The sequence below is a fragment of the Camelus bactrianus genome, chromosome 17 (genome assembly GCF_048773025.1).
Source record: "Camelus bactrianus isolate YW-2024 breed Bactrian camel chromosome 17, ASM4877302v1, whole genome shotgun sequence".
Lineage (NCBI taxonomy): Eukaryota > Metazoa > Chordata > Mammalia > Artiodactyla > Camelidae > Camelus > Camelus bactrianus.
Window position 1 is genome coordinate 15,744,750 of NC_133555.1, and position 25,387 is coordinate 15,770,136.

Consider the following 25,387-nt stretch of genomic DNA (forward strand, 5'->3'; position numbering starts at 1 on the left):
GCTTAGTCAGGGGCCTTAGATACTCTCTTCAGAAGCCAGGTGAAGCCAGGCAAAGTGGGGGAACTCTTCTTGCTCTTGCTTTTCTTACTCGTGTGTATGTGTGTTGCCCACTACTCTGTCCTAGTAACGAAATAGTAGTTCTGATGTATTGAGTAGTTCCTGAGTGCTAGGTGCTGTGCTAAGTGGTTTAGGAGAATTTCTCTAGTTGAGTTTCTAGAATCTTCCTTTGAGGGATGTGCTTCCTACCTCCTTCCCTTCTTTCCTTCTTCCTTTCACTCATTCTTTCATCCATCCAGTATTTTCTGAGCATTTATTATGGGTCAGGTACTCTTCTAGGGTCTGGAGACCCCGGGGCAAATGAGACCAACCACATCCCTGTGTTTGTGGAGCACACACTTCAGTTGGGATGCAATTAAGCGAGCTAATAAGATGGTTTCAAGTAGTAATCCAGGTGACGAAGAAAAGCAAATATAGGTGGCCAAAGGACTCTAGTCCTGTTGGACTTGCAGGGGTGGTCAGGGAAGGCCTGAGCAGAGATCAGAGGGATGGCAAGGATTCAGCTGCAAAGATCTGGGAACAGGGATGCCCTGTGGAAGGAAGGATGGGGCAAGGTCCCAGAATGGGAACACCTTTGCACATCTGGGAGCAGAGAGATGGCCCACACTCTGGAGTGGCAGGCTGGAAGAAATGGTGAGTGGCCGGGGAGGAAGGTGAGTCAGGCACCCAGGGCTTCTTGGGCCGCGGGAGAAGCTCTGGAGTTCAGGCAGGACAGGCTGGGACCTGATGCCATGTTTGCACCATCACTCTGGGTGCTGAGTGGAGAGGAAGTTGGAGGAGCCAAGGTGGGGAAAGAAAACAAGGAAGCTATGCTGACCAGGGTTTTGGGTCCTCCTCCCCTTCCAAACTCAGGAACCCAGTGGACCAGAGGAGTGTTTGCAACGGGGTTCACTGTGCTGGCTCCCTAGAAGTTCCCTGGTCCATCTTTCTGGCAATGGTACTGCTGACTGTGGTAGACAGGGGCTGTTACCACCATCCCCACCCCCATCCTTGCCCTATTCTTTGATCGGCAGCCCTGATGCTTCTCTGGGATCATCCTTTGTCCAGCCTCAGGCCACATGTCATAGAAGGGGTCCACCCCACCCTGGCCAATTGGGATGCAACATTTCCTTGGCCATGGTGACCATATGATCTATGCCATGCCAATCAGGGCTGGGGAGGTTCAGTTCTAATCTTTTCATTTGAATTATTGAAGAAATGGAATTCTGCTTTCCTGCTGGATTTGATGCTGGAAGGGGAGTGGTCTGAGGAACTGTTGGTAGCCACTTTGCAGCTACATGAAGCCAGCACCAAGGAGCAGAGTCAAGACACAGAGAAGGGAGCTAGCTCCTGGTGACATCCTTTGCGCCCTGAATCAATCAACACCTGAAGCCGGCATTATTCTAGGTCATGAGCCAATAGCTTTTCTTTTTAACATTAGCCAGTTTGAGCTGGATTTCCTGTAGCTTGTACCAACAGAATCCCAGCTAATACTATGTCCAGTAACACTCACTATGAAATGTAATGGCTCCAGCAAACCCTTTTCTTTTTTCCCAAGGAACTTTGGCCTTGGGATACAAAGGAGGGATACTAGAAAGAATTTGGGGCATCCTGGCCGGGAATGCAATTAGGAGGGGCAGAACATGTTTGTCCCTGATTTTAAGTTATCTGTGCTATTCTCACTAATGTCAACCACTTTTGTGTCCCTGAATGGAAGGATTTACTGACGTGGCGTATTTCAATGGAAAGAGTTTTATCATTTCAGCACGAATTTTTGTTGGTGGTGGTGGGGACTTTTTGTGGTTTTGTTTGTACAGATTACAAGTGATGGTTTAAGTAGTCATGGAATGAGAGACTATTTTGATTTTAAAGGATCCTAGAGGTCACCTGGTTCAACCTCACTAAGCCTCTGTTTCTTCAACAGTAAAACAGAGATCAGAGTGTGCGTCCCATAGGGGCATGAACTGTCACGTCTGTTAAGTTCTGACAAAGACCTGAATCCATTTTAATAGAAATCCTACCTTGTTTTAAATTGCTTAAGGAGCGGGAGTTCACCATCTCATTCTAGAGAATCCTAGTTGTCCATCTTTACAAAATTATGTTTTAAATGTGTCAGTGGTTTCTCTTTGGGCCTCCGTTTCCTCATCTGTCTAATGAAGGGAATAATCATCTCTGCCTCCAGGGATAGTTGTTGAAGACGGAAAGAATGAGGCCCACGGCCCTTCCACATTCACTGTCCACCCTGCTTTGTGTCTAGGAGGCTGAACTGAATGGGCTGTGGTCCCAGGCCCCACTGCTCTCTGGTTTCTGGAAGGTTCAGTTCATGGGAAACGTGAGGGTAAAGTGGGAGGGCGGTGAGGCCAGGCTCACTGCTGTGCGGTCTGTGAGCTGGCTGGGTCCTGCCATCACAGCCCTGCCTCCCACTGGGCAGCCCTCTCTGCAGGCTCTGCTAGCTGTCTGTTCCCCTCAGGGCTTCAGGCCCAGGGGCCGGGAGAGGTGGGGAACGCCCACCCTCATCCCCACTGCTGCACTCTCCCTGAGGTTTCTCTACATCCTGCCCACATCTTTGCAAAAGATCTTTCTATTAAACTCTCCTCAGCATCCCTCACTGGAGGGCACCCTCTGCTTCTGCTGGCTCGGACTGATTTGCCCGGAGGCAAGCGCGAGGCCAGAGCCCGGCACACAGCAGATCCTCCCCGGAGTCTACTGAGGATGTTGTTGTGTCATCCACGAAGCCAAGAATGAAACATAAGATGGATGTGTGGTTTGACCATGGACTTCATTGTTTGAGGTTTTCTTAATCAGATGATGTGGTTTTACTCTCAGGAGTTAGGAGTGGCCTTGAAGAATGACTGGCCCTCCCATCTTCGGACTGCCAGGAAGAACGGCATAGAGACACAGTCTCCCATCCCCGGTGATCACATCGGCCTTCCAGTCCTCCAGTTTCCTGGCATCCCTTTATCATAGCCCTCAGGGCTTTCTGGTATTATCTAGGCAGCTTCCTGCTTATGCCCATCTAACTTAAGCCAACTAACTGCATTTAAAACTTGTTGTAGACTGATGCCCCACAAATTCATATATTGAAGCCCTAGCCCCCAGTGTGATGGTATTTGGAAGGAACGCCTTTGGGAAGTAGTTTAAGATGAGGTCATGAGGGTGGGGCCCCCATGAGGATATTAGTGTCCTTATAAGAGGAGAAGGATCAGAGCTTTTCCTCTCTTTCTGCCACATGAAGATGCGGTGAGAAAGCAGTCATCTGTAAGCCAGGAAGAGGACCCCTACCAAGAATCAAATTGGCCAGCACCTTGATCTTGGACTTCCAGCCTCCAAAACTGAGAAATAAATTTCATTTATATAAGCCTCCCAGTGTATAGTATTTTGTTCTAGCGATCTGAGCTAAGACAATGTAAATATTTCATATGAATCATGTCATTGTGAACTCTTCTGCCCTGAGAGTTCACTGTGGGCCAGACACTGGTTCAAACACTCAACATGAAAGGCCTCATTCAATTTTCATGGCTATTTGTATTAGGAGTTGTCCTCAGTATCTAGAAAAAGACCAAAAATAAAAGTGATTTTAAGAGATGCTTAATTTTTCTCACACATAAAATAAGCCTGAAACTTGGCAGCCATGGGCTTAATAGTAGCTCCATGATCATCAGAATCTCAGGCTCCTTCTATCTTTCTTAGTTCAGGAGTTCCATCTTCAAGGTTACCTCATAGTCCAATATGGCTGCTGTAGCTTCTGCCTTTACATTTACATCCTTGACAATGAGGAAAAAGAGGAAAGCCAAAAGATACTTTTTAAAGTGCCAGCTTGTTTTATGAGCTCACTTTCCCAGAAATCCTACCCAGCAACTTCCACTTACATCTCATGGGCACGAGATTTCTGCCATGGACACACATAGCTGCAAGGGAGGCTGGTCAGGGTAGTCTTTTACCTGTGCTCACTGCAGCCCTCAATGACATTATCCTCATTTTGCTAACAAGGAAACTGAGACTCTGAGAAACAGGGATCTTGCCAAAGACTTCACTGATGGTAAGACAGAGCCAACACTTGCAGGAGCCAACTCCAGTGCCCATATTTTTTACTTCTTTACACTAATGACAGAGTTTATCTAAGAAGAAAGTCAGGCGCCTACCCAGGCAGCCCTGTGCATGCTCAGATGTCTCCACTATTGTGTGGATACCTGACTAATGGGTCCAGAGTTTTCAGTGATTCTGGTTTATGTCCGAAACTGATTCACAGAAAGTTTTCCAAAGGGAGCCTTTATGTAAATGGAGGACTGTCTTAACTTGTTTGCCTGTCTCTCTTTCCTGATAGACTGTGAGCTTTTAGAGGGCCTGCCCAGTTGTCTGCCCAGTAACCAACATAGTGGCTCGCCCACTGTTGGGACTCAGTAAGCATCTGTTGAATCAATGAAGGAGTGAGTGAGTGAACTAAGGAATTTGTACATAGCTAACAATCTTGAAAACAAGTCAACTTCTTTTTCCTGGATGGTTTCCCATCAGCTAACCAACTGTGTTGACACCACCCCTGTAAGAGGTAGTCGCCCTGAGAAAACCATCCATTGTCAACTGTGGGTCCCAGGAGTCTCTGTCTGTGAAAATTAGCATGTGTGGCACCCATGAGACCTTTTATTCTAGTGGATTTCTGAACATCCTTTTTTTTTTTTCCGATTGGTCTATAAAGTGTACTAAGGAATTATGCTAATGCTGGTATCTCTCCAACCACATCCTATTGAGGATTGAATCTATTTTTCAAAGACAAAACTGAGTTTTAATTTAGTGTCCCCGTGACATTTTCCCTTTCAAGCACATGAAGGATGCTTCTGCAAAGAGAGAGGTCTTGGGAAATCTTTCACGGATGGCTGTGCTTCACGCCTGGGTGGAGTAACCCTCAGCACGCCAGCTTTCAATTAGAAGTAAATAAATGGAGACAGCTTCGCAGTGTGTCCGACAGTCTGAAAGATTAACCCGGGGCCTTGGGCCTTGATTTCTCCCAGTGCGGCTGAAAATTTTCATTTACATTTTGTGGCATTTTCTGAGCAGCGGTAACATGCTAGGTTTAAGCTTCAAGACCTTCTCTCCTTCTCTCTGCGGCTTCTTCCCCCGCCCCAGTCTTCAAGAATGCCATGAGCCTGGAGGCATCTGTGGAGAACCTGGGATGTGCCCTTTCTCTGCACACGTGGATTCTGAATGAAATTCTCTAGGTGGATGTTTGGCTCTGTTGAGGCCAAGCGATAAAGAGTCTTTTTTCTCCTCTGTGATTGTGATTCTGTTTGAAGTTAGGGCAGAAGGGGACATGTCTCTCCTCTGCCAATCACATCCGGAGGCACAGGTGGATAGGGAGGGCTGTGGTTAGGACTGGGGATAGGGTCTACTCTAGGCACAGACTTCTTGCTGTGCCATTCCCCCACATTTTGAGACCCGGAGGGAAGGCCGTGCCATCCCTTTGAGATTCTTCTATCAGGGAACTGTATCGTTTAGTTATTGCTGCAAAACCAGCCACTCCAAAACTTAGTAGCTTAAAGCAACATCATTTTCTTAGCTCATAATTTTGCACATCAGCATAATTTTGCAGTCAGCTTCTGGTCTGGGCTGGAATTGGCTGATCTTAGATGGGCATCATCAGCTGGTGAGTTCAATTATGACGATCTCGGCTGGGATGGCTGGGGCCATGTGGGCTCACATCACCCAGCAGGCTAGCCTGAACTTGCTCGCCTTGGTAGCAGAAGGATTCCAAGAGCAAGCACAGAAACCTCTTGAGGCCTAGGCTCAAAGCAGGCACAACACCTCCACTCCATTCTAGGGACCAAAGCAAGTCAGGAGTCTATGTCAAATGCTAGGAATAGAGAAAGGGACCCCAACTCTTGATGGGAAGGCCTACAAAGAATTTTGGCCATTTTTTGTAATCTACAACAGGGAATGATTTTCCAAATGTGCTCTGCAAGCCTAGTGCCTTCGTGGGAGAGCCTCAGGGGACCCCATCGGGTCAAGGTTTGAGTTTGGGTTGTCCCCTCCCACCTTCAACCAGCATAACTCATTTTTATCTGCAAGATATACTGGACTTCCAAATAGCAACTCATTAGAACAAAAGTTGTCATGGTGAAAAGACGTTTGAATACCAGTTTGTTGGAAGTAATTGTCAGGATCTCCGCTGCCTCCTGCCCTCTGTGACTCATAGAATTGCACTTCCTTCTTTTGGATGAAGCAGAAAACTAGTGCCAAGAAGAAGGAAGACTTTGACCTTGGCCATTCACTCATTATTCTTGCCACGCCCAGTTTCCCTGCAATCTTATTTTCCTAGTGCATGCAACGTTGATGGAAGACAGTCAAGAAGTGGAAGAGTCCTGACCGTGAAGCCAGACTTTCAGTGTTCAAACCCCAGCTTCCTTAGCTGCAGCATAGCCTTAGGAAAACTACTTATCCTCTCCAAGCACAATCTCTTCATCCGTAAAATGGGAATGAAAATAGCAGTACCTACTTCATAAAGTTGATGTGTGGGTTGAATAACACAATTTATGTAGCATAAAAATTACTCAATATATGTTTACTATTATTATTATGTAGTTTCCAAGTTCCCTTAAAGTTTGAATAGATTATACATCTGTGAGATTCAAGCAGGCAGTGCCATTTTAATACTTTTATTGAAGACCCAGTTGCAAGGTGCTCTGGTCTAGGAATTTTTTCTAGGAAGGTAATCAAAACAAAACAAACCTCTGCCTAATGGTCTGCCACCAAATGGTAGAATTCAGCTGTTAGAGATTCATTCCTTTGGCTGAATACATTAAAATGTTCTTATTCATTAATACTTTGTATGAACTGGTTGAATAGATGCTTCTTCCATGAATATCTTAAGCACTGAGAAAATGTGAAGTTAGATGGAAAGTTTTGAAGAGGAAGGAGTGATCATGTATATTATGTGAAGAGGAAAGCAGGGATAGGCTTGGGCTGGCCACTGATTGGGGGAGAGGGAGGGAAGGGGAACAGGGAGCAAGAAGTTTAGTGTCTGGATGAAGTAAGAGACCCTTTAGGCTGGTGGGAGAAGAGCCAAGAGGCACTGGACCTGCTTTCCTGCTGTTTGTGGAGCCAAGGGTCTTTGTACCTGGGACATGTTTCTATGTGCATCATAATACATCCTCTTGCTTACCCAATTGTGATCCTCAAATGATTCGAGCCCCTGCTACCTCCACTCCTGGCTGTCCAAAAATATTCAAAGCCCCTGTGGCCACCATCCAGCAGGAAGGAACTCTATGCCCTGGGTGATGGAGGAGCTGGGATGTTCTTACACTTCCCTGGGAGTAGAGCTTCAGTTTCTCAGGGAGGAGACTGTGCGCCTGCATTACACTGAGCAGGTTGCCCGTTCTGTTGGTCCTGCCCAACAGGCTCTGCCACCATCACTCAGCCTTGGGGCTTCCACTCAAACAGGCTTTGGTGAACAGGCCTTGGCATACAGGCTCAGACTTGCCAGGCTGGGCCCTGGACTGTGGGCCTGATGGGAAAGTTAGGGCAAGATGGCCCCAGCCTGACTCTTCAGATACCTGCAATGCATAGGCTAGGGTACACTGGTGTTATATCGTCGTGGGATGACAAGAAGTGGCCTGGAGAGCCACTTGGACCAGAGATGTGTGTCCTGTAGAATCCAGCAAATCTCAGACTGTTTCAGGGAATAGGTGGAGGTGGATCTGCCTGTGAGCCCACTGTCTGTATGAAAATACCCCTCTTCCCTTTAAAACTGTAGTTTTGTCCCAGAGATAAACTAGGGAACCATGCTGACCTTACTGGAGGCGGGGGGCCTTTGTTTTTCAGAAGGATTTGCTTTCGAATTTTTTGACCTGCCAAATTTCCTATCATATTTAAGACTTGTACTTTTTCTTTCTTTCGGAATGTCTGTCATTTTTTTATAACAAGTTATCTGTTCATTATGGAAAAATCTGAGGAAGAACAGATAAGTGAATGTTTGGGTTGCCGTGAACGATTACTTGTAAGTAATTCCTGTTAAATCCTCTCCTTCCTCTCTGTCTCTGTAACTTTCTGTTGAGAGCATAGCCTATGATTTATTGGCATAAGCCCCAATTGTTGGACATTGAGGAGGGTTTTTCCAGGCATCCAGCACCTGCATAAAGCCCTCTGGGACTCAGCTTCAGTGGCCTGCAGTGTTTGCTGACGGGTCCCTCGCCCTTTATTAACTGCCTGCCCTCGACTGTTTCATTCCTCCGCTTCCCTACCCGTTTCTCCTTTGCCTCCCAAAAAGCCACCTGTGCTTGAATCCTCGTCCTGGGGGCTGCTCCTCAGAGACCCGCACCAACCCACCGACCACCAGCTTTGGGTTAGAACATGCCTCCCTTTCCCGGAGATTGACTTACCACCTCTCTTCGGGAACCTAGTCTCTTGCCTGACGTCGGGTGCTCAGAGGTCAAGGCTCTGCGGATTCACTTAGGCCTGTTTGGCTGTGCCTCCTGGGTTTGGCAACTCAACCTTTGGCCTCCAGGTTTCTCATCCTTTTGCTGCCAGATTTCTGCTAGACAAGCTAAGGTCGGCTTGTCACCAGTGGCTAATCCTGGTTCTTCCTCTTGTCACTTGGTCCCTGAGTTAACCCTCTCTCACAGTTCTGCTGTCTCCTCTCGGGGCTTTCCTCATCAAGATATCTTTACTCGGCCTCAGGCTGGAAGCAGGAGGCCCCAGGCCGCCCTGTGATGTGGGTGAAAGGTTTGTTTGGGGGTTCTCTTGACCCTGCTTTGAAAGCCCAGCTTTTTCTTGTCATCCTCCCTGGAAAGAGAGTTTTGTTATTAGACTGCCCTCTGAGGTGGTATCTCATCCAAGCAGAGAGATCTGGGGGGAAACAATGGTTTCTGTTGGTCAGGAGATCAGACGAGGCCCAGTAGGGCAAAACACGGTCCATATTCTCTAACTTGCCTTTCTGCCTCCCCAAATGTGCCATTTTGAAGGTCCAAAGTCTCAGAACCCTGCCAAAGTCCTTTAACACGAACGTTGATTTGAGCTAATACATGAGTGCTTGCCAGGGTCTTGAAGAAGAGTTCTTGTCGAACGACATTTGTAATCTGGGGACCTTAATCTGAAGACATGAATGTAAATGTGGGGATCTCAGGCACCGTGGCAGGAAAAGTTTTTAGTGACTCTCCAAATAGCAACAGTCACATTTTGGCAGGGGGATGCCTTGGCCTGGGATGAAGGATTACAGTGCTTTCCTCCCCCACCCCACCCCCACCCCCAGCTCCCTCCCTCCCTTCCTTCCTTCCCTCTTGTCAAGGAGGGTAGTATAGTTGACTCTACCAGTTGCTGGCTTGACGATCTTGGACAAATTACTTATTCTGTCCGTGTCTGTTTTCCCACCTGTACCATGGAGGTAATGATAGGATTATTATTATCCTGCCTCATGGAGTTTTTGCGAGGAGAAAATGAGCTAATACCTGTGAAGCACTTAGGGTGGTACCTGGCACAGAGTAACCCTTCAAAATGTATTTGGTTTTATCATCAATTGATTCATAAAATCAGTAAAGCATCTACCTCATGATAAGTTCTGAGGCAACAGGGTGACTAAGTAAGCCCCAAAGTGTCCAGTGAGGGAGATAATTTAGGATACGGTTTTTCAAGCTGCCTCCAGGAAACCACAATTTTATGTTTTCCTTCTCTTCCCTAAATTAAAATAATTCGGTCTATTTTAGGTAGGAAAGTGAGTCCTCCTCCAGGAAGCCACTCACGATTAAGCCCAGGCAGATATGTCATCTTAATATAAGAGTGGATAAAAGAAGGAAAGCAGAGGCGGGTTTTTGATAACTAATGATTTGGGCACTAGGTTTAATGACTCCCAAGGTCTATTGGGAGGGAAGAGAAAAGGATGAGGATATGTATAAAAGAGAGGGGCTGAAATGGACTGGAGTAGGGCCTGGGGCCATGGGATGGATGTCCCTGAAGAAAGGGGCCCAGACTGTGCTGGGTGGACATGAGATGAAGCCCTGTGAGGGGTGCTGGTCCCATGCTCAGTGCTTTGTCAGCCTGCAGCCCTCACCAGCCAACTGCCCAGTTTCTGTGGAGCAAACAGGCTGCCTGGTTAAGAGCATGGACTCCAGAGCCTGACTGTGGGCTCAGATCTCCATGGCACCACTTACTAATTCTATCTTCCACAAAGTGACCGGCACTCCTCCTGCCGAGAGGGGTACGTGCTCCCTCACCTTGAATACAAACAGGGCTGTGACTGCACTGACCCAGGAATGGGCAGAAGGAACACTGTATGACTTCCAGGGCTAAGTCATAAAAAGGATCTTGTTCCCCTCTGGCAGTCTCTCTTGGAACCCAGCGACCATGATGTCAGGAAGCTGAGGCCACACCAGGATGCTCTATCCGGGCGGGCATTTCAGCTGACAGCCCTTGCTAGGTCCCCAGGCAACAGCCAGCATCAACCTCCAGGAACATGAGTGAACAAGCCTTCAGATTATTCCAGGTCCCAGCTTTCTAGGCTTCTGAGGCCCAGACTGCATGGAGCAGAGATCAGCCATCCCTGCTGGGCCTTGTCTGATCTTCTGACCAACAGAAACCATGAAAGATAATAAATTATTATTGTTGTTTTAGCAAGTCTGGGGGCAATTTGTTATGCAGCGGTAGATAGCTAATGTCCTAGCTACATGACCTCAAGCAAGTTACATAACTTCTCTTTGCTTTGTTTCCTCATTTATAAAATTGGGCTGATAACAATTTCCAGTGAGATGGTAAATCAGCTCCCCACCCCCACCCCCCAAAAAAGCCATGATTTTTAGCATTTGCTGATTTCTGTGCTATAAATTCTCCCACAGTGGTCAATTTTAAGCAATCAATGGTTTAAAAACCAGATGGTGAAATTCCTAAATATTTAACAATTGGCTCTCATGAGCCAGTACAGGCCACCTCCAACACACTACCAAAATGTCTACGTCATGGCAGTAAATGATTTAATATCCGTAAATAATTTAGACATAGCACAGACTAAGTGCTCTGTGTTTGCTGTTAAAATTGCTGCTGTTGTTGTTATTGTTAGCCCAGCACCCAGCTGACCTGCAGCTCTCTGCTCCATCCACAGAGGGCTTCCTCCCAATTAGCTGGTCATACTGGCGGGGCCACCTCTGACAGAACCAGGAGAGCTCTACCCTACAATGTCCCTGTTACTCGTGAGCCAAAGAGGGGGCCCTGGGCACACAGAGGGCGATGTGGAGGAAGAGGGCTCATGTGCAAAGCCTTCATACCTGTACTTTTTGGGGGAGCCTGAACAGGGCGGATGTGAGAGCCCTGAGTGGAGTGGCGGTCATCGATGCCTCACCACACAGACGACACAGTGCAGCTTGGAAGATGCTCAGAGGGGCTAAGACAGGGGTGCAATGGGAAAGGCTTTTATCCAAGCTTTAGGGGGGTCATTCAGAGAAGGTTGAATGAGGATGCCCCAGGGGAAAGAGACAGAGAAGGGAGTTCCAGGTGGAGGGGCTGGCTCAAACAAAAGCCTGGTGGAGAGAAAACACTTCATTTCTGTGGATTTGTAGATCTGCGTGTGCTGAGAGTGTAGAGTGACAAGTTCAGGGGCATTCTATAAAACTACTGGTCTGCACTCCTCAGAATGTCAATATTATGAAAGAGAGAAAGAAAGGCTCAAATACTGTCTCTGATTAAAAGAGACTGTAACAGGCATGACAACTAAACGCTCCGCACATCCTGACCTGGTGCCGACTGCAGGGAAGCAGGAGCCTGTGAAAGCATTCCTCAGACAACTGCTGACTTCCAGCAGGGGCTGCATATTAAGTAACAGTCTTGTACTGATATTAAATAAAATCCTAATTTCTCTTATATAAGAAGTTGTCCTTGTTTTTAGGAAATTTAGGCTGACATATTAGGGGTAAAAGGGTGTGGTGTCTACAATGAACCCTCAAATGTTTCAGGGAAAATTTCTATTTAGCCGAAAATTTCTATTTATTTTTAGAAAATTTCTATTTACTTAAAAGAGGTTTTAAGGGAGTTTCTTCTTTGTTTTTGTGATTCTTCTGTAATATTCAAATGATTTTGAAATAGAAAGATTTTATTTTTAAACAAGTGGAGAAAAAGAAAGTGTAGGCTAAGAGTCAGGGAGGGGAGAGATAAGTCGGGATGTTCAGCTGCTGGTTTATTGAAAGGGGCGTTGAGGCGTGAAAAGGCTAAATGGTTGGTCGAGGGTCAGTGAGCAATTAGCGTGAACTTTGAGCCCCTAACCCTTACTTCTGAGACCCAAGTCATGGTTCTTTCTAGTGAACTGGAGGGTCCCAAGAGGGTAGTGTGTGTTAACATCTGGCCTCTGCTGTGGAGAAGACCTCAGGGGTGTAATTTCTGCTTGCCGCCCAGGAGTTACCCACGGAGCTCCTATTATTACAGGTTATCATTACTGTGATCTGTGCCCTGAATTCCCCATGCACTGCCCTCAGATTTGCCCCATATGTTTGTAAAGGTTGATTACATCTTTGGGACCTTTTTCTAATGTGAGCTGATGCTGTAAAGTTTCAGTTGTCACAGCTCATTGGGATTAAGTGTCTTGTCTAGTGCGCCAGGGGAGCGCTCTGCCTGTGATATCTGATGTCAAACGAAGGTGCACCAACAATCTGTTGATTTTGGATGACGTGTAGCACCATCATCTCCTAGATAGGAAATTAGGAGCAAATCTTTCTTTCCCATTTTCAAAGGAGAATGACTCAGTGCAGAGTTAATGGAATCCCGGCTATCTATAGGAGCAGAATTTAAGAGGAACCCTCACATTCACATGCTTTTGGCGAAAGTTTAAATTGGTACTACCACTTTGGGAAACCAGCAGTAGCTAACAAAGACTCCTTCATGCTGAATAAAAGCAATCTGATGCTTGTGCGTTTATCTAAGAGAAATGAGTACACTTGTCCACCTCAACACATGTACACAAGTATTCACAGCAGCTTACATAATAAAAGCTAGAAAAAGGAAACAACCCAAATGTCCATCAGCACTAGAATGGATCAATAAACTGTGGTGTAGTCACTCGTGGAGTTATACTGGGCGATGAAAAAGACTCAGGTACCGCAATACACAACAACATGGCTGAAACTCATGGCCACATGGACACAAGAGAAAATGTCCTGTGTCATTCTATTTATTTGAAGTTTAAAGACAGGTTAAGTGAACCTATGATGGTAAAGCGCAGAGTAGTGAGTATTAAGAAGGTGTTGACTGGGAGAGGGTGTGAAGGAGCCATTGAGGGTCCTGGAAATGTTTGATATCTTTATCCAGGTGGTAGTTACACAAGTAAGACTTGGGTGCTTAGCTGTGTGTAAATTACACATTAATAGAAAACTGCTTAAAAAGAAAAAGGCGAGCTCCTTTCCACGGGCAGGGCTGTTTTGAGGGACTGCAGAATGAGCCATCCCAAGGCCCATGCCTGGTAAGAACAGCTTGATAGTAGCAGCGTGGTGTTCTCAGCCCATTTGGAGACAGCTCCTGCTCACACGTGTTGGGTAACGGTCACTCGTCACCCAGGCTCAGTCAACGCTGGTGAGTCGAGCCAGTGGCCTCAGGACTGCTTCCACCTAGAGGAGAGAGGCGGAGAGCCCTCGAACTCCACTCTGTGAAAGAATCACCTGGCCAGGTTCAAACACAAATTCTGACCTGATAAGTCTTATGTGGGGCCTGAGCATCTGCATTTCCAGTTAATTCCCAGTTGATGCTGATGCTACCAGACCGATTTTGAGCATCAAGGCTTTTGAGGCAGGCAGTCCAGGGTGAGAATCTTGGTCCTGCCACTTACGAGCTCTGTGATCTTTGCCAAATTCCTCCATCTCTCTGAAGATCTCTTATTGTCTTCCATAAACTGGGGGCAGGGGGAAGGGCAAGCACTGCCCAGAATGGTGCAGTTCAACCAGGTCACATATCTAAAGTGCTTGACACATTTTCTGGCCTGTAGCGAGTGCCCGTTAAATGGTAGTTCTTGTTTTATTTATTATTGTTAATGAAGAAGCTTTGGGTCATGATTTGGAGGAAGGTAGTGAGTGTGGTTTGTACGGGCAGGAACTCGCATTCATTTATTTCCCGTAAAGCCTGTTGAAGGAAGACGTTTCCTCTCCCTTTACTTCTCTCCCGCTTCATCTCATAATCCTCCCCTCGGTCTCCACTATCAGGATAGATTTTCTCTTCACTTTTCTTCCCACTCCAATCCACCCTAAATCTAGTAAAGACGAAAGAACTCAGGCAGAACTGAAGCCTGAAGCCAGGCAGGTTGTCAGGTTGTCAGACTGTGCCCGGAGGTGATGTCTTTGTTAAAGAAACATCCTCCCTACTTGGCTCTTTCTCTAGGGGTGGGCTTGGTCCCTGGGAGTCCAGGTCCGAGGCTGGGTCTCCGCGTGTGCCCACCCTCAGCTGCCCTCTTCAGAATCTACCCATGCTGCTCTCTGCACAGGGGCTGCTCTGGAGGAAAACATATGTTCCTTAAGCTGCAGGGCTGTCAGTTGGTGTCTTTTTCAAGAACCGAATTAACTTGTCATCAAAGAGGGAAAAAAAGAGAAATGCTTGGTTCCATGTTGTCTGGAAGGTAACTGGCCTGGCCTGTGTCTGGGTTTCTGGGTGACCCTCCTTAGTTTGGAGGTGAGGGAACCATTCGACTAGCGCCTTGAGTAGATCTGAGGTGGGTGGCAGGCGGGGTGAAGGGAGCTCTGAGTCACAGCTTAGCTCAGTTCCAGGAAGGGAAGTTGTGTTTCGTGAGGGCCAAACACTAGACCAGGCACAGAAGGCTCCAAAATAACCAGCCACACAAAGGCGCCCACAGTGGGGCAGGGAGATAGGAAAAGAAGCGAGTGTAGTGCTCTGAGAGATGTGCTGAGGTGGGGGTGGACGTGGATCCTGAGCACAGAGAAGGGGAAAGACAGGAAAATGTGGTAGCCAGCCTTCCGAGTTGACCTCCCAATGAGCTGCACTTCCTGGCATCCACGCCCTTGTGGATGACTCTCTCCATACTGAATCTGGCTGGCCTATGTAACCAACAGACGTGAGTGGAAGTGGCCCTTGTAACTTCTGAGGCTGGTCTGTAAAAAAAACCGAAAAACCTTGTAGCTTCTGCCTTGATCTCTTGAGACACATGCTCTGGGAGAAACCAGGTGCTATGTAGAAAAGAAAGTCTATGTTGAGCCACCATGCCGTGAGGAAGCCCAGCATAACCTTGTGAAGGCAGCACAAGCAGACGGACAGAAAGATACCCGCCCAGCAGCCAGTCATCCCATCCATCTCAGCCAAGCAATGGAGAGGGGGTGAAGGAGCCATCTCGGGTTCTCAGACCAGTGGAACCTTCAGATGACCCTGGCCCCAGTCATCGCACTGCAACTGCGTAAGAGACCCCAAGCGAGAACCACTCAGCTGAGCTCAGGCAGCCCACAGCACCTTGAGTAACTATGAGCAATAATAATAAATCGTGGCTCTAAGCTGTGAAGTTTGGGGTGGCTTATTACACAATGGTAGGCTAGCGAAAGAGAAGAGGATCTTGGAGAAAGGAACCCTGAGCAGGGAACTGGAGAGCAGGTTGCAGGACGGGGATGGCATCCCTGGAGAGGGGCATCTTGAAAAACCATTTAAGAAGGAAAAAAACAGAATGAGCTGTTGAGGAATTAGGAGCAGTTAAATATTCAGAGAGAGCAAAAGGCCAGGCAGGGAGATGTGGGAGAGGAGCCCGGCGAGGTGGGCGGGGGCTGGAGTCAGAGATTCAGTGCAAAGGGTTCTACATGACACTCCGTATGGCTTGTGGGAGCTGTGTTTCATTTACAAGTTTGAGAGGTAGAGACGTGAACATTCCCTCCAGAAATCTCTCCACGGCTGGTGCTGTTATTGTCCTTGGCAGCTGCAACAAGGACCACTCCAAAGGCTTGGTAAGAGCAAGGGCTCAATGGCCTTGTTGGCTGAAAGGAAGAGGGGAAAGGGTTAAGCACTGTTCAGAGCTCTTCAACTGCTCTTCCCAAGTCTAAGAAATGCTACAGGCAGGAGAAGTCCTAGATTCCATTTCGGCAGCAGCCAGAAGACACTGCCCTGAAACTGGTGATGTAGCCATAAAGTACCTACCTGTCCACCAAAGTTGAAAAATGTGTAATTTAATTTAGCCTTACACCACACCAGGTTTTCCCAGAAGTCTGGGGATGTCTCTCACTTCTGTCCACTTCTACCTCCAAATCTGCCAAAAGAGGATGAGGACTGTCCCCACACAGCTGCGGCTTCCCCTGTACCACCCCATCTACCTACCTACTCAAGCCTCCAACTGCTCCACAGCAGAATGGGAACAATAACCTCACCACTGACCTGAGAGAATTAAGTGAAGTACTGAGTCAAGTAAGCAGCCCGGAACCTACCCGCAGGGCACACTCAGCCAGTGCAGGTTATCTTCAGTCTCACCCTCGCCTCGGTGCCCTGGTCTTACCCCGAGTCCGCTCTTGGGGTGGCAGGTACAGAACAGATGAGCTGTCCGTGGCCAACATCGTTAATGGACTGAGTCCCTCTCTGCCTCAGTGTGCAGATGGCCCCTCAGTCTCTGGCAGCCTCGAATATTAATTAATTACTAACATTACTTGAGATCTCACTGTGCTACAAATGAGTTCTTCCTTTAATGCTCATAAAAATCCTGCACACTGGGAACACTTTACATTTGCAGGGACAGTAACTTGCCTGAAGCTACGCAGCCAGGAAGGGCCCCGGCTGGAATCTGAAGGCTCCAGCACCTGCTGGCTAACCAGTGCCCCGCACGCCTCCCCCAAAGAGTCCGTCCCAGTGCAGGACAGAAGTGCCTCACGGCTCTCTGAGACAGAGATCAACTGGTTTTGCTCTTCCTCCTAAATCCAATTGTTAAAGAAATGAAGGGAGGATGATTTTAATCCCAATTCCCCATAATCACTAGGAGGACAAACCCTCAGAAAACTCCATTCCTTGTTCGGAGGTTTTGAAGAATGATCCGGAGCTCACACTGGAAAATAAGTCCAATAGGACAGAGACCCTGTTTTCCTGACCATTGTGTAATCTGAGCTTAGAGCAGCATCTGGCCCACAATAGATGCTCAGTAAAGAGTTATTAAATGGGTGCAGGACCGACCTCTCCATTAGACCCAATAGAGACGGCGCCTAGGGGCTCATGATAATGTCATGACTTTAACGGCTTTTTAAAACAGAAGAAAAAACTAAATAATAGTAAATACCTAATAATGAATCCAGCCTCAATTATATTCATCCTGCTACCAATGTAGTCATAAAGTATAATTTTTAGCATTTTTTTTTTAAATGGAGGAATGACTCACGAGAGTTCTGGTGCAGCCCTGAGTGGATAAGTGTGATGTGAATGCCCAGAATCTGGTAGAGCGTAGAACTTAGACAGGGTTCATTTCCTTCCATCTGTGCTTTAGGAAGAAGTGCAGGGCAGGCATTTATGACACGACACGTACCCAGCACCTCAATCTTTTCATGCCCACAGGCGCCTGTACCCTCCCCACCCTGCTGGAAGGGCATGGCAGTGCCACATACCACAGCACTTCTGTCCTGTGTGCCACAGCTGATTGGACCGGACTGCATCCTTGACCAGGGACAGCCAATAGGAGCTGCTAGGGGCAGGAAGTGCTGTCCACGAGGTGCTACCGTGAGCAGTGGCCAATCCAAAGGACTTGAAGGAAAAATACAAGAGAATCAGTAGATAGTAAGAGAAGAAATCAAAGAAGACACAGAGAGATGGAGACAGAATAACAGAGTTGTGGGAACGATGAAATGGACTGAGGATCCCCCAACTCTCACTGTGGGCGGGGCCGAAGGATCTGGTTCTTGGAAGAACGTCAAATCCTAGACTCTCATTTCCTGAGTGCCTTCTATTTTCTAGGTACAAGACTAAGTGGCTTATATACATCATCTCATTCAGCCTCCCGACAGACTTACAGCGTTGGTTTTATGTTTATCCTATTTCCAACATGTGGAAAGGAAACTGAATTCATTTGCTCAAGCTTGCACAACTAGTAAGAGGAAGAATCAGGTCTCAGACTGAACCTGTTGGACTTCAAATTCCACAATTTACCAAGAAGCCATCTTGTTTTTGCCAAATCCCAAAGTTCATTCCAATCTCCGTGAGGCCGAACAGTTCACCTTTCTTGGGTTCTCTTAAGATCCCTGTCTGCCAAGGTGCTATATATGTCTTTGCAATTCACTCCTCACCTCCCATGACATGACATAGTCAAGTTCTTTGTCTTCAAAAGACCAACAGTCCAGGAGAGGGTCAAGGAGAGAGGATGTGGGGGCAAACAACGTGTCGTAGACCTGAAAAGAGGAGCCCTCAGGAGTTGTGTACTGACGAAGAGAAGTGGCCCATTTGCCAGGTCACAGTGAGAATGAGCTTCAGATGGTTTGGAAAATTCTGGATCATGGGGAACCCACAGGGCAAGCAAGACCAAAAAGGTTTTCCTTTTCCCCACAGACATGGCTTAAATGGGAATAAATGTGTACAAAGTGATGTTTAAGAAGTTTCTTCTGGCTAAACCAGGATGAATTCACCACAGAGAAGGATGGGGCAAGAGGCTATTTTTACAACAGTTGGAGAAGGATAACTCAGTTTGAACTTGGGTGGTAGCATAGAGGGGGGTAGTAAGGGACATTGAAAAGTGCCCAGGAGTGATTAGATGTAGGTAGAGTGAGAAGCAGCCGGAGGAGCCTTCTACATCATTTCCTGGAAAACGCTCCAAAAATTTGGAAGCACCAGATAACAGTGGCAGAGATTCCTAGTTGTCCATAGCATCCTTTTGCTCCTTCTTCCTTAGTGTATAAAAGCTCAAAATCTTAAGCTGGGCACAGCTCCCTTGCAGTTTAGTGTGGCAACGGGCTGGTCTCCCACAGAAATGCGCCCACACTAGTCTCCCAACCACGCTGGCCACTGGCTGGGAGCAGCCACGGGAAGAGTGGTCTTGGTCACAAAATGGTGGCAGATTCATCAGTCAATTGCTCTCCTCATAGCGGGAGATCTGAGTGGAGCACTTTCATAGCTGCCACAGGCTTTCCCTCTGTCTTTTGTTTGTTTGTTTTTTCATTTTGCTGTTTCTGTGCTGGTTCTGTGCTCAGGCAGACATTCCCCTAGTGGTAGAAAGATGGCTGCTGCTGCTCCCTTATCACATCTCATTGCATAAATCAATGGGAAAGAGCATCTGCCTAGCAAAAACCTCGTTATATCTCATTGGTTCAAATTGTGTCACATGCTCACCTCTGACTCAATCACTGTAATAAGGGAAATATGGCTTGCTGATTGGCTGAGGCCTGGACCACAAGTTCCACTCCAGGAGAAGAGATGACACCATAGCCAAACTCCATGGTGGGAGAGTAGGGGAGGATGGTTCCCAATCAGAAGGGGGTGGGGAGCAGGGGGCAGGTCGGGAACTGTTGCTGGGGAGACAACAGAAAAAGTCCCCGATAATAGTATTCAGTGCCCTCACACTTATTTCATCCTAGAAGCCTGTTTTCAGAAAGCATTTTGCTGAGTCACTTCTGCAGGGCAGGTAGTGAGAACCACTGCATCTTAGAAATATTAAGAAGTGTATCATACCTGTGTAATTGCACCTTCTGTTTATTCTTTGGAAATGGGTCATCAGAGTTAGGGATGTTAGCAAAGGGAAAAAAAAACCTAATTAAATGGGGTCACATGGTTGATCGAACCATCCAGTTGCCCTTTCTTGATATATTCTATTCTCTTAGCGGTTTTATTTCAAAACAAATGCAGAATTTGCTGGATTTTACGTATTTTTAAGAGAAAAACGAATGAGATCTCACCCATTTCCCCACAGTGTCTTTAATCACTTTTCCATTGCATCCCCAGTGCTCCTGTGACCTCCCAGATAGGAATCTTTTAGGGGTCTTCATTCTTTGTCACCAATGACACCTATGGGAAAAGAGCTACTCCCTTCCCCTCCCACCTTGCTCTGGGGGTTAATGCCCAGCTGGGAGTCTAACAGAAAGAAGCGATTTGGATCTAGCGGCTGTGAGCCAGTGGGGCTAGGTGGCCAGACTTTAAAAACACCATGTCCTAGGCATGTGTGAAATTGCATCTCCGTTGACTCTGACGAGTTACCTGAGAGCAGAAGCATGTTCAGAAAATTCACCACAGAGAATCATACTTAGCAGACTGTATTTTAAAGTGTACAGAAGGCAAACAGTACCATTCTTAATGTTATGCAGTTTCTCTTTAGAGGAAATAATAAAGTTATCAGTAATAATAATAAGAAAATGAAGCTGTCATTTTCAGTGTGTCAGGCACTCTCCTAAGTATTTTATATGCGTTATCTTGTATAATGTTCACAATCAATCCAACAAGGTAAGTAATATTATTGTTCCATGTTAAAGATGAGGAAATTGAAGCTCAATGAAATTAAGGGGCAAATTCAAGACCATGTGACTGGTAAGTAACAGAGTCAGAATTTGAACTCAGTGCTGTATAATTTCAGTATATGTGTTCCTAAAATTAATGTGATACCCTGCCACTTAATGATGCGATCTTGTCTCAGCCTAGTATATAGCTGTCTCATAGGGATGTTGGGAGAATGCATGAAGACCTTAGACACTGCCCTGCATGCAGGGATGGGCCCACTGGAAGCTATGGGTTTTATTTGCACTGAACTCTTTTTCTTTATTGTCATCATCTTTAACTTAGGTGGGATGACATCGCCAGAGACCTCCGATGCTCTTGTCTGCCTTGAGCTGCCAGACCAGCACCAGTGCCATGTACCCGAGTGTTACCAGCTCTGGACCTCACTTATATGTCAAGACCCTGACTTCTCACAGAATCCTCTGCTAACAAGCATTCACAGAAGTCACCATGTGCTCATGAATATAACCAGTGAGTAACTCAGGGCATAAGCCATTTTATGTCCCCTCTTCTGCTCTGGTCCCCTTTCCTGGACATGCTCAGCCTACAAGGTACCATTACTACTTCCTCTGGGTGAGTTGTGTCAGACGGAGCCCCCTCTCATTTCCTGTACCTGATTTGCTGATGCTCTCTGAACCTGCTGTGTTTTCGGGAGTCCTCAAAGGGCCAAATGGAAGGGGAACTTTACTAAAGCATAGCGTGCGCACAGAAATGTACACAAATCGTAAGTGTTCGTCTCCATGAATTTTTCATAAAATGAACCCACCATATAACCAGCAATGAGATCAAGAAACAGAACCTCCCCAGCACCGTAGAATCTTCCTTGTGTCCCCTTCCAGTAGCTAATAAAGGTACCCTCCCTGTAAGGGTAACCACTATCCTGACTTCTAATGCTATAGATTCGTGTTGTTGCCTGATTTTTGAACTTGATATAAATAGGAGCCATAGAATATAGACTTTTGAAGCTCTGCTTTCTTTTGCTCAATATTGTATTTGTGAGATATTTATATTAATGAGTGTAGGTAGTGTATCATTCTCATTTGTGTGTAGTATGCTGTTATATGACTAACTCAATTTAGTTATCCATTCTACTGACGATGGATATTTGGACAGCTTCCAACTTTGGACCATTGTGAACGGGTTTGCTGTGATATTCATGTTTTCTGGTGAACATATATATGCAAACATATGCATTTCTTGTGTGTGTGTGTGTGTGTGTGTGTGTGAATGAGTGGAATTTCTGGGCTCATAGACTTTGCATATATTCAGCGCCAGTATCTAAACTTAGTATCTACTAAGTAACTACTAAGTTTAACAAGGCTTGCAAAGTGATTATACCAATTTTTTGCTCCCCTCAGTGGTGTAGGAATTTGGAAGAATGTGTACAGTATTAGGGCATTTTTTTGTTTCTGTCCGGGGACCCCCAAATATCTAAATTCTGCCTTAGACTAAGCTACCCCTCTCCACCAGCCTCTTGCTTATATCAGTTAAGAGTTTTTGGTTGCAAGCACTAAAAGTCAACTCTAGCTAACGTATAGGAGATGCTCACAGAATGATGGAGTTAATTCTCCAAAAGGAAATCTGGATGTTGTTAGAATAGAAAGTGGATTCTGGGCCAAAGGATAAGACTTGGACATGGGCAGGAACCAAGGCAACTTAAGAGGCTGGCGGCATGAATGACAGAAGCAGTCTCCAAGCAGGAATTGTGTTAGCACGCCACTCTGTGTCAAACGGCCTCGCTCTTGGTCCTTCACTACACAGTGGTCCAGGAAAGGAAATCCAGTTGACTGAGCTTACACAGTGGGTGGGCCTGTTCTCTGGCCACCTTAGGGGAGGGAGAGGGGGTGCCTGTTCCTTTGAGTTGTGTAGTAGGAGGTGGTCACCAGGAATTTCCCTGGATCAAGGAAAAACATAATTCCCCCCGAAGAAATCTGGATGTGTCTGGAATGGAAGATGGATCCTGGACAGTAAAAAAATGATGACTGTTCGCCAGTCTAACAGAGATCTGTGCACATGGAATGATGGCTAATCAGAAGCAAAGTCACACTTTTTGGTTAGCTGGGTGCCAAACTGCAACACAGACAACTCTAGGAGCTCAACTGGAGCATGTAGAATACCTTCTTTTCCCTAGAATGGTATATTAGTCCCTAGAGCTTCCATTTTAAAAGTGGCCACAAACCAGGTGGCTTAAAACAGCAGAAGTTGTCCCCTCATAGTTCTAAAGGCAGAAGGCTGAAATCACAGCACTGGCAGGGCACGCTACCTCTGCGGGCTCAAGGGCAGGGTCCTTCCTTGCCTTTCTGCTCGCTCCCAGTCTCTGAAGTTGCTGGCAGTCCTTAGTGTTCCTTGGCCTGAGGCTGCGTCGCTTCAACCCCTGCCCCTGTCTTCTCGAGGGCTTCTCCCCTGTCTGTTCCTCTGAATGTCCTTTCCTCTCATAAGGACAGCCCTCACGGTGTTTAGGGCCCACCCTAATCCACTGTGATCTCACGTTAACTCATTACATCTGCCAAGACCCTACTTCCAAATAAGTTCACATTCTTAGGTTCTAGGTGGACTTTGCAGGCGATACTATTTAGGTTTCAAATGTTAAGGTCTTCGACCAGAACAACTGGTGAGCTCTGCTCCCTAGAATTTCCTCACAACTTGCTGGTACCCAAGTCTGCTATTTTTTGCACCCTGTCTACATGGAAGGAAAGGAAGATAGGAATTATAGTCATGTCCTGATCTTCTGATGCGTCCTAGCCCCACTCTACTGCAGACCTGATCCAAGCCGATTCTGGAACAGACCAGTCAGAGCGGGATGGCTCAGAGGTTAAGAGCTAGACGCTGTGGTCAGACTGCCCAGCTTCAGCCCTGGTCTGGCCTCCTTACCTCCTCTCTGGGTGATACTCTCTGTGCGACACTCTCTGTGCCTCGGTTTCTTCCTCCACAAAATGTAGTTGATGAAAAGGTACTATTTCATAAGGTTGTAGTAATAAAAGGCAAATGGGAAAATGGAACTAAATTCTTAGCTCAGAGTCTGATGCAACATAAACCCTGACTGAAAGTGGTTATTCATTTGTCTTCCTGAGGGAAGTAGGTATGAGAAAGGAGGCTTAAAAATAATCCCCCCGCAGAAAGGCCTTAGGCGGTTTCATAAAACCTTGTTTCTCTCCCTGCAGTCTTCACCCCCTCCTCCCTCCTAACCTTGTGCTAACACAAGTCCATGGGACGCCAGGCTGGAATATAAAACTTAAGAAAAGACCCCATGGTCTATGTGCTCTCCTGAACAATCGAAGCTTTGTTAAGGAGCCAAACTTAGGGGTCCAGCTCTGTTGTCCCTGAGGTTGGGTCCTCTCTCAGAGGCTCTCAGAGCCCACGTGCAAACAGACTTCCAGAGGCCCCTCCCCTTGATTTACCAAGCATGCCCAGACCAGCCTGGGGCTCAAGCCAGGGTCACAGCCACACCCACTGACACCTGAAGGCAGGGCTGGGTTGTCCATACTTCAGGCTGGAGACTCAGCCTGGCTGGGGCACCTAGGGCCAAAGCAGGTCCCTGAGGTGGGAAATCAGGCCCTGCCGGGATCCCTCAAGAAGAGGATTTGGGCTTCCTCCGAAGCCTCCAGGGCTCTGGCTTCATCTGGTAGGTGGCGTACACAAGACTGGCTTCTTCCGAGTGACGTGAGGCCGGCCAGGGGCCAAACTGCTATTGAATTTTCTTGCTAGGGTCTGACCCTGAGACTAGAGACTGCTTTCTGCCTCTGCTGTGTGAGCCAGCTCAGAGGAAGGCCAGGGGCAGGGGGGTGTGGGGGGCCCCTGACTGAAGGCGACGGGGCAGAGGGCCATGCCAGAAGCAGGATAATGACTCTGCAGCCGTCGTGTCTCTTGTGCAATGAAGGCTGCTGGCTGGAGAACTGGAGGTTACTCCAGCAAAGGGTCCAGTGGGAGTTTTGTTTTGTTTTTGTTTTTATATATTGCAGAAATCTCCTCTAGTGTCCGGCCTCATGGTAGGACAGGGTTTGACACTCCCAATTTCTCTTCTTTCTCCTGCCCTAACCCTAATACTATAGAGCCTGGACCAACAGTACAGATGGGGGCCCGTGTACATTGAGTCTAAGTATTTCAAAATGATAAATTTCACTAGCAGAGTGTTATGTAAAATACATTCTTCCCTCCATCCTTGACAAATATACCTTCCTAATGCCCCACAGTGCCAGGACTGAATTTAGATTTCTCAGGAGCCTCGGTGTTTCATGCCAGAACATGGAATTTGGCGGGAGCCAGCCCCCAGCCTCCTGCCCACTTGTCTCCTACTCCATGCCTGGCCCCATCCTGCGTGGTGAAGGGGCCTCGCTCGCTCTCTTGCCTGTGGACACTCCCAGCTGTATATCCATGCTCTGTCCCCACCTCCATGCAAACAGTCACCTCTCAGGTTTGGGGTGTGCACACTGGTGGGGAGGTTTGGTCTCCCAGGGAAGAAAGAAGGGAAGGGGTGCTCTCACATCCCAGAGACGGAATCACGCCATTTGGTAGGAAATCATGGAGTCTAGGAGGAGCAGGGCCTGGAGTCCACATGGGCACATCCCCTTGGTCCCCTAGTCTCTGTGTGGGGAGGCACGAGGCCACAGGAGAGCCAGAGGGGCTCTTTAAAGTAAGCAGTTGGGGCAAGACTCTCTTACTTGATTCTCAAGGCTGTTCTGTCCATGCTAACAACACTGGAATTCCAATCTCATGCCATTTTGGAGACCAGGCTCATATGGCAGGGAGTGTGATTTCTGAATCCTGCCTTTCTTTCCTTTCAAGGAAAAGGCTCACCAGGCTTGTGGGGAATGCCTCGGAATCAGGGAAATCAGAGAAGAAAACGGGGTTGAAAGCACCCTGACGATGACCCGTGCCTTCCTCTCAGCCTTCTCTAGATCTGGAGATCTTCCCTCCACAATCCATGTGTTTTCTGTCATTTCCTAATCCTCCACTTGGCAGGTCCCCG

The 25,387-nt window shown here is 47.2% G+C and overlaps 1 long non-coding RNA gene across 2 annotated transcripts in view; it reads left to right on the forward strand.

The window, feature by feature from the left end:
• Positions 1 to 25,387, forward strand: part of LOC141573704 (uncharacterized) — a 123,172-nt gene that overhangs the window by 62,604 nt on the left and 35,181 nt on the right. For both annotated transcript variants that reach the window (XR_012499725.1, XR_012499726.1), the window contains exon 2: positions 20,707 to 20,892. This is a non-coding gene — a long non-coding RNA (uncharacterized LOC141573704). The remainder of the gene's footprint in view (positions 1 to 20,706; positions 20,893 to 25,387) is intronic.